This window comes from Pan paniscus, chromosome 23, assembly GCF_029289425.2.
Source record: "Pan paniscus chromosome 23, NHGRI_mPanPan1-v2.0_pri, whole genome shotgun sequence".
Lineage (NCBI taxonomy): Eukaryota > Metazoa > Chordata > Mammalia > Primates > Hominidae > Pan > Pan paniscus.
In genome coordinates this window covers 33,570,853-33,585,026 of record NC_085927.1, presented here as the reverse complement: position 1 = coordinate 33,585,026, position 14,174 = coordinate 33,570,853, and positions in this window count along the sequence as shown.

Genomic DNA, 14,174 nt, shown 5'->3' with positions numbered 1-14,174 from the left:
AATGAGATCAGTTACATCAATAAACTTTCTAATGGTAAACCATTCTTGAATTCTTGGGGTAGACGCAACTTGGTCATAATATTATTGTTATTAATACATTGTTAGTTTCAACTGCTGATATTTTATTTTGATAGGTTAATTTTTTTCAAAACAACCATTGCCTTTTCCCCCTTAAGAAATAAGTGGGAAGTGGCTGGGCGCGATGGCTCACGCCTGTAATCCCAGCACTTTGGGAGGCCGAGGCAGGCGGATCACGAGGTCAGGAGATCGAGACCATCCTGGCTAACACGGTGAAACCCTGTCTCTATTAAAAATACAAAAAATTAGCCGGGCGTGGCGGCACGCTCCTGTAGTCCCAGCTACTCGGGAGGCTGAGGCGAGAGAATGGCGTGAACCCGGGAGGCGGAGCTTGCAGTGAGCCAAGATCGTGCCACTGCACTCCCGTCTGGGCGACAGAGAGAATCCGTCTCAAAAAATAATAATAATAAATAAGTGGGAAGCGACGGGCTAATAAATGGCGCTAGGACAATTGATGATATGGGGAAAAATGAAACTGGACCTCTGTCTCACTTCATATACAAAAGTCATTCCAGGTACACACAAACCTAATGCAAAAACCTAACTTTAAACATTTTAGGCTGGACGCAGTACCTCCCACCTGTAATCCCAGCACTTTGGGAGACTGAGGCAGGAGGATCACTTGAGCGCATAAGTTCAAGACCAGCCTGGGCAACATGGGCAGACCCCCATCTCTATAAAAAAAAATGTAAAGGCCGGGCGAGGTGGCTAATGCCTGTAATCCGAGCACTTTGGGAGGCCAAGGCAGGTGGATCACCTGAGGTCAGGAGTTCCAGACCAGCCTGGCCAACATGGCGAAACCCCGTCTCTACTAAAAATACAAAAATTAGCTGGGTGTGGTGGCGGGCGCCTGTAATCCCAGCTACTCAGGAGGCTGAGGCAGGAGAGTCACCTGAACCCAGGAGACAGAGGTTGCAGTGAGCCAAGATTGTGCCACTGCACTCCAGCCTAGATGACAGAGTGAAACTCCATCTCAAAAAATAAAAATAAAAAGGAAATATATAATACTTTTATAACCCCGGGTTAAACAAGGATAAACCACGCAGATTTCTTATGAGGATTTAACCTTATTAAAATTAAAAATCTGTGTGTTAAAAGACACCATTAATGGGCCAGGCACAGTGGTTTACGCCTGTAATCCAAGTACCTTGGGAGGCCACGGTGGGTGGATTGCTTGAACCCAGGAGTTTGAGAACAGCCCGGGCAACATGGCAAAACCCCGTCTCTATAAAAATTACAAAAAATTAGCCGGGCATGATGGCTTGAGCCTGTGGTCCCAGCTACCCAGGAGACTGAGGCTCAGGGAGGATTACCTGAGCCAGGGAAGTTGAGGCTGCAGTAATCGGTGATCACAGCACTGCACTCCAACTGGGGCAACAGAGTAAGACCCTGTCTCAAATAAACAAACAAAAGACGCCATGAAAAGGTGAAACCTGGCCAGGTGTGGTGGCTCCAGCCTGCGATCCTAGCACTTTGGGAGGCCGAAGTGGGAGGATCACTTGAGTTCAAGAGTTCGAGACCAGCCCTGACAACATAGTGAGACCACATCTCAATTTTTTAAATAAAAAAATACGCATTTTTTAAAAAGTTGAAACCTAAAGCTACCAAGTAGAAGAAGGTAACTACAACATATGACCAACACAGTATTAGTATTCAGAATGTATATAGAATACCCACATACCAATAAGGAAAAGAAAATGGGCAAACAGGCTTGACACGGTGGCTCATGCCTATAATCTCAGCACTTGGGAGGCCAAGGCGGGGCAGATCGCTTGATCTCAGGAGTTCGAGACCAGCCTGGGAAACATGATAAAACCCCGTCTCTACCAAAAATACAAAAAATTAAACCCCATCTCTACCAAAACATACAAAAAATTAGCTTGGCATGGTGGTTTGGCCTGTAGTCCCAGCTCCTCAGGAGGCTGGGGCATGAGGATCACTTGAGCCCAGGAGGCAGAGCTTGCAGTGAGCTGAGATCGTGCCACTACACTCCAACCTGGGCGACAGAGTGAGACTCCGTCTCAAAAAAAAAAAAGATATGAACAAGGAATTTACAGAAGAGGAAACTGAAATGACCAAAAAACCTAATTAAAAGATAGCTACATTAGTAATCAGGAAATGCAAATTAAATCCACATCAGCATATTGGTTCCCACTCAACAGACTAACAGCTTAATTCTGGCAATACCAAGTGGTGGTGCTGATCAGCTGGAACACCCACATACTATTGATGAAAATATCAGTTGGAACTAGGTGTGGTGTCTCATGCCTGTAATCCCACCACTTTAGGAGGCCAAAATAGGAGGATCATTTGAGGCTGAAGTTTCAAACCAGCCTAGGCAATGTGGTGAGACCCTGTCTCTATAATTTATTTTTTTTAATTAGCTGGGCACAGTGGCACACCACACAGCTGTGGTCCCAGTTACTTAGGAGGTTGAGGTGGGAAAAAAAGCTTGAGCCCAGGAGGTCAAGGCTGCAGTGAGCCATGTTCACACCACTGCACTCCAGCCTGAGTGACAGACTAAGACCCTATCTCAAAAAAAGGAAGGAAGGAATGAAGGAAGGAAGGAAGGAAAAATGTAAATCAGTGCAATGACTCTGGAGAGCAATTTGGGCAGATGAAGGAAGTTGAAGTTCACATACCTCTCCCACCCAGCAATTCCACTCCTGGGTTTACCTTGGAGAAACTCTTAATCCCATGCTCAGGAACTGTTCACAAATGCAGCATCTTTTGTACCGTAGGAAAATTGGAAACTATCCAAATGTCAATCATGCAAAAAAAGGAGATATAAGCTGTAGAATACCATAGAATACCATGCATCAGTGAAAATCAGTGGACTAGACTAGAGGAACGGTATCAACATGTGTGAATCACAACGCTGCATGAACAAAGTTGCAGAAAGATGCCTACACTATTATGCCTGTATATTGTTTGGAAATATACAAAACCGTACCTAATGTGTGTAGGAATACATGTCTACATAGTAAAAGCCTGGGGGCGAGCCTGGGGATAAGTCCCAAATTTAGAACTGGGTTTAACCTTGAATCCAAGACCCTGCCAGACTGGATCCTGACCTGGCCACCATTAACAATACCTGGCTGCCCCTTGATTCTCCTTGAAATGCTTCTTGGATGCCCTAAAGCCACCCCCATCTCGTTGGAGACAGGTCCCCATGTGTGGGCTCCCCAGACATTAATTATTATCCTTTGGCCAGGAAGCTCTAGGTTTCGCCTCAGCAAACATTGACTGGGAGTTTAACCTTGGGCATGTGAAAGTCATATCTGTATTTGTAGCAGCCTGGTGCTCACATCCGTCCTGTGCAGTGCTAGGTGCAACCACCCATATGTGGATGTCAGCCTCATTTACAAGGGGAGTCCCTGAGGCTCTGTGAGGCCAAGCCGGTGCCCGCACCAGCCCTACAGCCCGGCTGGCAGAGCTGGTCTTCCTCACATTGCCAAGGGAGGAGCGCAGCTCAAACTAAAAACAATCAATACAGGCCGGGCGCGGTGGCTCCTGCCTGTTATCGCAGCACTGCGGAAGGCTGAAGCAGGCGGATCAACTGAGGTCTGCCTGGTGAAACCTCATCTCTACCAAAAATACAAAGATTAGCCGGGTGTGTGGTGGGCGCCTGTAATCTTAGCTACTGGGGAGGCTGAGGCAGGAGGCTTGCTTGAGCCGGGGAGGCAGAGGTTGCAGTGAGCCAAGATCGTGCCACTGAACTCCAGCGTGAGCGACAGAGCGAAACTCCGTCTCAAAAATAAATAAATAAATATTTAAAAATAAATAAATAAAAACAATCAATCCAGCGAAGCCCGCTGGTGATACTGACTCCCACCCGGCCCGTACCCCACCCGGGAGCCCACCGGCTCTTCCAGCGGGGTGCCTCCGTGTCCCTGAACTGTCTTAGAAAATGCCTGTTACCCGGGCCTAGGGAGGCAGGGCCCAGCGTTGGGGACATCCCAGGGATTCCGTCTCCTGGTGGAGACTTTCCCAGCCCTCGGGGAATGAATGGGCTCACCGCGCCCGGGTCCCGCCCCCGTTCAGCTTCTTCCCCGCAGGCTTTTCGGGATTTCCCCGACTCCGCCCAGACCGGCTCCGGCCGCGAGGGGGCGACAGAGCCCGGGCTCTGCGGAACCCGGCACCAGCGATTGCCGCCGACTCGCGAAGGTTCAGTGGTGGCGGTGAAACAAAGGAGGCCTGCGCCCAGGCGCCGCTGGGTAGGGGGCACTTCATCTGGGGAGGCTCCCCTTTCTGCCTTGCCCTCCCTGCCCCTCAGCTCTTGGGCGCTCCAGTCCTGGCCGTTGTACCGAGTTGCAGCCTCCTGCCCTGCGCCACCCGCCCCGGTGCGATTTCACTTGCCCTGTCCTCACATCCAGCCGCGCGGGGCCGGGTGGGCCAGGACCCTGGGGAGCTGAGAAGCCTGACGCCAGTCCCACCCGGCCTCGGCCCGCCTGCGTGGCTCTCCTCTCTGCTCCATGCGGGGTGGGACAGGTGCCTCCTACCTGGAGCCAAGGCTCAGGCAGCAGCAGGCCCGGTCCATCCCTGGGGATGAGTGAGGGGTGCAGGGCACGGCTGACTGCGGGGACCTAGCGTTCCTGAGCACCTCACTGCTAGTGGGCTGAGCAGCTCTAGGCCAGCCTGTTGGCCTCTCTGAGCCTCGGTTTCCTCATCTGTCAGTGGGCTTGAGAGCGCTGTAGCACGGAGGACTGTAACACGGTTCAAGGCTACCCAGAGGCCATTCCTCCCTGCAGCCTTTCCTATTGCCCCCACGTGGGTGGGCATCTCTGTCCTACACCAGGGGCCTCCTGCGGGGGAGAGGGAGGAGGTCAGGAGGCCTGATGATCACTGAAGCCTCTGCCCCCGGGGTTCAAGCGATTCTCCTGCCTCAGCCTCCCGAGTTGCTGGGATTACAGGCGTGAGCCAACATGCCCCGCTAATTTTTGTATTTTTAGTAGAGACGAGGTTTCACCATGTTGGCCAGGCTAGTCTCGAACTCCTGACCTCAGGTTATCTGCCCACCTTGGCCTCCCAAAGCACTGCGATTACACACGAGAGCCACCGCGCCCAGCCAACACAGGGCCTTTTTTGATCCCGCAGTTGTCCCAGACAGACCCTAACTTCAGATGGGTGCACTGGGGGGGCTGCAGCCTAGCTGGACAACCTCACTCAAGGTTGGCGACAGGGTGCAGGGGTGCAGACAGGCAGGTCCTGCAAACTACCCAAAGGCCTGCTTCTTCCTCCTCAGAGCTGGCATCCACTCCGGTTCTGGGTCTCATTTCCAGCGTAATGGCTCAAAGACAAAGAAAGAAAGAAAACAAACCCCAACCCCACAACCAGCTGAGGCGGCCCCTCCTGGCCACCCTTTGATGTTTGAGGACTGAACAATGGGGCTGATTGCGGATGAGAGATTTGAAGCCACCTTAATTAGAAGGAAAGAATGTCCTCGTGTTCGGCTGGCTGTTCTAAAAATACAGCTGTGCCCACATCTGGAGGGAAAGGGTGGGGGCCTGGGAGGTGGGGACGGTGGTTAGGCCAGAGTCTGAAGCACTGATGCCTGCATTCCTTGGGGCGAAGGGGGGCCTCTAAGCAGGGCCTCTTGGAAGGGGGTGGGGAGATACCACAGCAGCCAGTCCGCTGTGGCTGGACCACCTTCTGCAGGTTTGGGATGCGCAAGCAGTGGGACAGGTGTGCCTTCCTGCGTCTGCCCTCACCAAGAAAGCCCTCCCCGAGCCGCAGCCTCGGTTTTCTCTTCTCTCCAACGGGGCAACCAAATTGGTCATTTGTTTGCATTTCAAATACTCACTTTGCGACCTAATCTTGCACTTGTTTTGCATTTTTTTTTTTTTTTGAGACAGAGTTTCACTCTTGTTGCCCAGGCTGGAGTGTAATGGCACGATCTCAGCTCACTGCAACCTCCGCCACCTGTGTTCAAGCAATTCTCCCGCCTCAGCCTCCCGAGTAGCTGGGATTACAGGAGCCTGCCACCACACCCCACTAATTTTCGTAATTTTTGTATTTTTAGTACAGATAGGGTTTCGCCGTGTTGGCCAGGCTGGTCTTGAACTACTGACCTCAGGTGATCCGCCCACCTCGGCCTCCCAAAGTGTTGGGATTACAGGCATGAGCCACCGCACCCGGCTGTTTTGCATTCATTTTCTTTTTTTTTTTTTTTTTGAGACGGAGTCTCGCTGTGTCTCCCAGGTTGGAGTGCAGTGGCGTGATCTCGGCTCACTGCAAGCTCCGCCTCCCGGGTTCACGCCATTCTCCTGCCTCAGCCTCCCAAGTAGCTGGGACTACAGGCGCCCGCCAACACGCCCGGCTAATTTTTTGTAATTTTAGTAGAAACGGGGTTTCACCGTGTTAGCCAAGATGGTCTCGATCTCCTGACCTCGTGATCCGCCCGTCTCGGCCTCCCAAAGTGCTAGGATTACAGGCGTGAGCCACCGCGCCCGGCCGCATTCATTTTCTTAAAGAGGCCCCCCAGTCTCATGAAAGTGAAGGGCATTGGAGGGCTGGGTGAGTGTTTGGAGGAGGACGTGGAGGCAGGGGCCCTGGTGGTGTCACTGTGAAAGGATGGGTCACCTGGGTTGTCATCTCAGCCCACTGTTAGGAGCCTCCCATCCCAGCGGCTGGACAATCACCTGGCAGGGGGAGCATGCCCCTCACTCATGGGAGCAGGGCCTGGCTGCTTGGTGGGGCTATCAGTGGATGCAAGCCAGTGGGAGGTGGGGTGAACCCAGGCCTTTCTTTCTTTTTTTTTTGAGACGGAGTTTCGCTATTGTTGTCCAGGCTGGAGTCCAGTGGCACGATCTCAGCTCACCGCAACCTCCGCCTCCCGTGTTCAAGCGATTCTCCTGCCTCAGCCCCCCAAGGAGTTGGGACTACAGGCATGCACCACCACGCCCAGCTAATTTTGTATTTTTAGTAGAGACGGGTTTCTCCATGTTAGTCAGGTTGCTCTCGAACTCCCGACCTCAGGTGATCTGTCAGCCTCAGCCTCCCAAAGTGCTGGGATTACAGGCGTGAGCCACCGCACCCGGCTGAACCCAGGCCTTTCTGAACCTCTCCTTCCACCAGACCCATGGCTCTGAGTCACTAGTCCTGGGCAAGGCCTTCCAGAGTGGTGGCCCCAGTCCCTAAAAATTAGTTTTGTTTTCGTAGAGATGGAGTGTCACGCTGTTGCCCAGGCTGGCCTCGAACTCCCGGGCTCAAGCAATCCTCCTGCCTCCGCTGGGACTACAGCCACGCGCCACTCCGCCAGGCTTTTTCGAAGTCAAAGACAGAGCTGTCTCAGGTTTTGTCTCTGTGAACTCATATCCCTGGCCCTGCCGTATGGCTGACTCTGCCAAACAGATAATCTGCTTCTCCCCCAACACCGCCCACAGTGCTGAGCTTGAAAATAGCTGAGGCAGGGGAGGGGGAAGCCCCCACCAGATGCTCTGGAGCTCTGGGGTGCTTGGCCGGAGGTGGCTTTGACATTCTGGCAGCCGCCACAGCAGGAAGTGGGAATTCCTGGCAATTGCTCTGGGTCATGACAGTCAGGACACAGGCTCAGGCAGGTCCCGCAGCTGAGGGCTGAATGGAGACAGTTTCATCAGCCATGAAGGGTCAGAGACAGTAAAACGAGGCCCAGACAGCAGGGAGGCAGCTCAGGAGTAGAGTCTCATGTTGGAGACGCTCCCTGGGAGCCCAGAGGCTGCAAAAAGTTCTCACCTCCAAACCGGAGCTGGAAAAGGGTCTGGGGCTGCACAGCATTAGCTGGTTGGTGATGTCCCTCACTCCCCTGTGCCCCAGTGATGGGGTCAGGGATAGCTCACTTCCTCCGCATGGGTCCCTTCCATCACCCGTTATGGTGGCAAAGCCAGGACTGCTGATTTTGTGCCTCTTTAGCTGTGTGTCCTCAGGCAGTTTACTGAACCTCTCTGAGCCTATTTTCTCATCCGTAATAGTAACCTACTTCATCAGGTGGTGATGAGGGTTCGGTGAGTTTAATAAAAGCCATGGTGCAGTCTGGCTATAGATCACTGAGCAGCTATTATCTCCCACACTTCACAGGTCCTTGCCTAGTCCATGAACAGCACACGGGCCCATTCCTGCCTCCCCACTTTTGCTTAAGCCTTTCTCCCTGCCTAGCACATCCCCTCCTCCTCCTGTCCTCATCAGGAGCTCTCCTGCCCCACGGCTGCCCTGGACCACTCACCAGTGCATTTCCACTCCCTGCTTGGTATGGGATTCAGTGTCTCCTCCCCTGGCCAGAAGCTGAGCTCCTGCAGGAAAAAGGCACCCACAGCGACTCCCTCCCCAGCCCTGCAGGCCTCTCTGGCTGTTCCTGACCATAGGCCCATGAAGGCTCCTGGCTGAGAGGAGACAGCGAGGAACAGATCCGGCAGAGAGGACTGGCAGGGGCCTCCAGCTTCCTCTGTTGGTGCATTCTTGCTCATAAGCATTCACTTATTCATAGCAGAGATGGGCCTTGGATGGGGAGGCCAGCTGTGTTTGTTACAGGAAGGGGCTTCCACCCAGAAATCTCTGATACCCCCATTATAGATCAGAGTACAACCTTGGAGCTGAAAGAGACTCTACACATGGACCCTTCTGACCCGCATCTCACAGAGAGGGACACAGAGCCAGAGAGGGAAGGGAGTGCTCAGGTCACAATGCCAGCCCCGAGGCTGCATTTCCAGCCCTGGAGTCCAGGCCTCTGTCTTCACAAGTTTCCCTGTTTTTCCCTGTTTACCAAGCCCCTGCCTGTGCCAGCTCTGCAGCAGAAACCAGGCCTAGAGGGGCCATTGTGTGGACAACTGCAGCCCTTCTGCATGAAGCAGGAATGACCAGGGCCACGGAAGGGAAGGAGCTGGGAGGACTGGGCTAGAGGCCAGGGAGGGCTTCCACCCCACAGCACCCCAAGCTCACCTGCCTGACTCAACGAGTGGTCTCCCTCCCTTACTGGCCATTCACCCATGTCTCCACCCAGTGGGGGCTCACTGTCCCCCAAGCTGGGTAGGCCAGGACCCCTCCTACCTTCACCCCCACTACCAAGCATTCACTAAGGCCTGTGGCTTCAGCCATCCTAACCCTTCCGCTCCCTCGCTGTTAATGCAAGCCAGTGCAGGCCACCACTCTCCTCCCCGGCTCATCTGATTAGGACAGAGACCACAGCTGACATACCTCTGCCTGGCCTGGCCCCGCTCCTCCCTCCCATCACAAGCAACTCTTCTTCCTTGCCTCCTTCACCTTCTCTCCTCTGCTCCCTTCCTCTCCCCCAGTTACCTCAGGGCCTTTGCACAGGCCCTTCCCCTATCCTGGCCTAGCTAGTGCAACCCATCCTCTGCCCCATTCTGCTTCCTCCCTCCCCATCCCACCCAGAGACCAGCTTATTCCTGGAAAGTCCAGATTCTGCTACCAGGTTCAGAGGGCCAGGCCCAGGCCGCTCCCTCTGCAGCCTGACACAACCCACCTGGATGGTTTGTTGTTCTTGCGCTCCGGCCACAAGCAGCTGCTGCTGTGTGGGTTCCGGATTCAGTGCTAAAAATAGCCTGTGGCCCAGACAGGAAGGGCCAAGGGGGACACAGCTGTTTCTGGGAGGGGCTGGCTGGAAGCCTACTCACAGCAATTGCAGGGGTCCCTGTGCTCAAAGGGGGTGGGCCCCGTGCTCAAAGCGGGGAGAGGTCCCCCAGTGGACAAGTGCTCAGGGCCCAAAAGAGGCACTATGTGTCATCAGGAGGAAAATACAGCTGCACCAGCAGGTACACAAACATTCAGTTTGTTTGATTCTTGTGGTTAGTTACGACAGGCGTGGACTGCCTTTAGAATAAAATATATTTAAAAATTAAGTGCTCAGGACTCTAACAGAAGTAGGTGAGCTCTGGTCCCTTTGAAGGTGATCAGGGAGGGCTTCTTGGAGTAGGAGGCACTTTCACCCTCTGCTCTTCCTCTCTTATTTTTTTATTTATTTTGCTTTTAAGAAACATATTTATTTTATTGTTTCATTATTTTTGAGACAGAGTCTTGTTCTATCGCCCAGGCTGGAGTGCAGTGGCACGATCTTGGCTCACCGCAACATCCGCCCCCGGGGTTCAGGTGATTCTCCTGCCTCAGCCTCCTGAGTAGCTGGGATTACAGGTGCGTACCACCTTGCTTGGCTAATTTTTGTATCTTTAATAGAGACAGGGTTTCACCATGTTGGCCAGGCTGGTCTCCAACTCCTGACCTCAGGTGATCCGCCGGCCTTGGCCTCCCAGAGTGCTGAGATTACAGGCATGAGCCAATGTGCCCAGCCAGGAAACATTTTTTTAAAAATATTTTTAAGAGTCGGGGTCTCACTCTGTCACCCAGGCTGGAGTGCAGTGGTGCAATCTCTGCTCACTGCAGCCTTGACCTCCCAGGCTCAAGCGATCCTCCAGCCTCAGCCCCCTGGCTCTCTCCCCCTTCCCACTTGGGGCTCCAGGCATGCACCACCACGTCTGGCTAATTTCTGTATTTTTTGTAGAGATGGGGTTTCTGTATGTTGCCCAGGCTGGTGTTGAACTCCTGAGCTCAGGCAATCCGCCTTCCTCAGCCTCCCAAAGTGCTAGGACTACAGGCGTGAGCCACCACACCCAGCCTTCCTCTTTTTTTTTTTTTTTTTTTTAACAGAATGAATAGTTCAGAGAGCTGGGACAATATTAGAGGAGAGAACCTGAGGCCTGAATAAAAGTTAGTGGTGGTGGTGAGGAATAGGAGAGAAGGGAAAGGACTAGAGAGTTCCATGGGAGCATCAAGTGTGACATAGGGGGCCGGGCGTGGTGGCTCACGCCTGTAATCCCAGCACTTTGGGAGTCCAAGGGAGGATTGCTTGAGGACAGGGGTTTGCGACCAGTCTAAGCAACACGGTGAGACGCCATCTCTACAAAAAAATTAAAAAATTAGCGGGGCATGGTGGCATACGGCTGTTGTCCCAGCTACTTGGGAGGTTGAGGTGGGAGGATCACTTGAGCCCAAGAGGTTGAGGCTGCAGTGAGCTGTGATCACGCCACTACTCTCCAGTCTGGGCAACAGAGCAAGACCCTGTCTCTAGAAAAAAAAAAAAAAAGTGCAACATGGGGCTGAGGGTATACAGCTGACTCCAGGCTTGGGGGCTGAGGATGGCCCCTCCTAGTGTGTGAGGCCAGTGAGGGGGAAAGCTGGGTGGGGAGAGTATGCAGAGGGCGCTATCCTGCCTACAGACACTGAGAGGGCCTGGACAGGAGATCTAGGTGTCCTCTGGGAGTCAGCAGGAAGCGTCACAATGCCAGGGAGGTGGCATGGGGAGCAGAGCCCATTGTCACCTTGCCGAGGAACCACAGGTCTCCACCCACCCACCATCCTCAGCACAGGAGAAAGAAGGCTGGCCCAGCCGACAGGTCTGCCACCCTGATGTTAGTGTAAGGCACACCCTGCATCTCTAGGACCCTGGGAACTTGGGGTGCCCAGGGCTTCCCTCTATAAAGAATTATCTGGAGGGGCTCAAGGGTCCGAGGAGAAGTGGACCTAGTATTTCCAGAGTGGCCTGTTCTGGGCCTCAGACTGGACAAGAAAGAATGGAGGTCTGCCCCAGGCCCTGTTCTGCATCCTTACGTGCCTCGGTTCCCCCATCTGAGGATATCCCGGGGCTCCGGAAAGGGAGCCTCTGCAGTGGACCCAGCTGCTGTTCCCTGGATGTCCTCCCTCCCAGCCCTGGCTGGCCTCCCCCACCCACCCCAGGCTCCTGGCCTCCCAGGAATGTGCTTCTCAGCCCCCAATCTGGGCGCCTGCCTTATCGGCCCCCAGTCGAAGGGGAGACAGACGCCCCTGTCGACAATGACATCCCCTCCTGTTAGCCCCAGCCTGACCCTGAGTTGAGGGCCGGCCAGCGCCTGCTAAGTGCCTGGAGGAGGAATATCTCCCCTTCCCCACGCTGACATGAAACCCGACCTCCTGCACCGGCTCCTTTGTGCCCACCGGGCGCCCGCCCAGGCGTCAGAGGCCCTGGGTCCCCGCCCTGCTGCACACTGTGGCTGCCAGGGTGGGATTTGCTCTGCCTGGCGTGCTTCCAACATGACCTTAGCCTGCTTTGCTGGAAAACCAAGGTTGTCTGCGGGGGTCCGCTCACCCTGCTCCCAGCCCCCAACCCCTCAGTGTCTTGGTCCAACCCCTGCTGTATGAGGCCAGACCTTCTCCTCACATCCCTCCAGCAAATGCACTTCCCTCCAGCACTCCAGGCTCTCCCCGTCCCCTCCAGAGCAGGGAGGAAGGCTCCTGAACCCACTGTCATTAGGCACTGGTCTCACCCCACTCCCCAGGGAACCCCTCTCAGGGCCCTTGTGGGACCCTCACGCTCTTGGGATCCACCTGAGAGCCTTCTCAGCCAGTTCTCCCTCTTGGCCAGTTCCAGTCTCCTCGGGGGACCTCAGGGCCCTGTCCAGAGCATCCCTCGTCTTCCACACTTCCCTCCAAGGCTGCACTCCCCTTGTTTGTTAAGGCACATCCATTTGTGTGCCTTCCTCTCCCTCCTGCCTGCCATTATCCTGGTTACCAGGAACCATGGCATGGCTGCAATTCACAGTCCCTTCCCGGGCCACGTCTCCCTGGATTCTCACTGCCTGGCTCCTGAAGCCCTTTCCTGGCTCAGCCTCCCTCGGCCTCCCCAGCTGGGGCTGTCTTCCCTCCCTGGCTACTGCAGGTCAGGCTACCCAGGCCTGGCCTCTTTTCTCCATCGACCCTTGCCCCTTGAGCATCTCACACACGCCCAAAGCTACAAATACCATTGATCTACTACTGGATGACGGCACCCACATTTAGACTGTCTGCTCCAACCCCTACCCCAACACCACACTCAGATTTTTCCAAGTGATGTCACACAGATGCCTCAAATTCGATGAGTCCAGAACAGGACCCTCTATCCCCCTCACCTTCTCCCCACGAGCCCTCCATCTCAACAAAGACCACCACCATCCAACCACTCTGCGGCTCAGGCCTCTGAATCCACTTGGACTCCCCTCTCAGCCCTGTCCCGTCTGTAGGCAAACCCATATCCCACCCCTCCTTGTCCTCCAGGTTCCACCTCCCACCCCCGCAAGTAATCACTGTCCCTTAAGGCCTCCCCCTGCTCAAGGATTCCTCTGGCAGTCCACTACCCTGACAGCAAACACAGAGGTGTGTTTTTTTTTTTTTAATTTTAGTAACATATACACAACATAAAATTTGTCCAAACTATTTTCAAGTGTTCAGTTCAGTGGTATTAAACATTCTTATGCAACCATCTCCACCATCCATCTCCAGAACTTTTTCATTTTCCCAAACTGGAACTGCACTCATTAAACAATAACTCCCTGATCCCCTCTCATATAAGTGGAACCATACAGTATTTGCCTTTTTGTGACTGGTTTTTTTTTTTTTTTGAGACGGAGTCTCACTCTGTTGCCCAGGCTGGAGTGCAGTGGTGCAATCTCGGCTCACCGCAACCTCCATCTCCCGGATTCAAGCAATTCTCCTGCCTCAGCCTCCTGAATAGCCAGGATTACAGGTGCCCGCCACCACGCCCAGCTAATTTTTGTATTTTTAGTAGAGACGAGGTTTCACCGTGTTGGCCAGGCTGGTCTCGAACTCCTGACCTCAGGTGATCCACCCGCCTCGGCCTCCCAAAGTGCTGGGATTACAGGTGTGAGCCACTGCGCCCAGCCTTGTGACTGGTTTATGTTACTGGGTGTAATGTCTTCAAGGGTCATCCATGCTGCATCATGTATCCGAATTTCATTCCTTTAAGGTTGAATGGTATTGCATGGCATGTAGACAGCACATTTCGTCTGTCTCATCGGTGGGTGAACTGATGTGAACCATTGTGAATAATGGGGCCATGAGCATGGGTGTATGAACATCTGTTCAAGTCCCTGCTTTTGATTCTTTTGAATGTGTACCCACAAGCAGCATTGCTGGATCATACGGTAATTCTATTTTTAATTTTTTGAGTCATGATCATATTGTTTTTCACAGCGGATGCACCATTTTATATTCCCACCAACGGTGCCCAAGGGTTCCAATTTCCCCATATCCTCTCCAACACTTATTTTGTTTTATTGTTTTGCTTTTCACAGTTACCA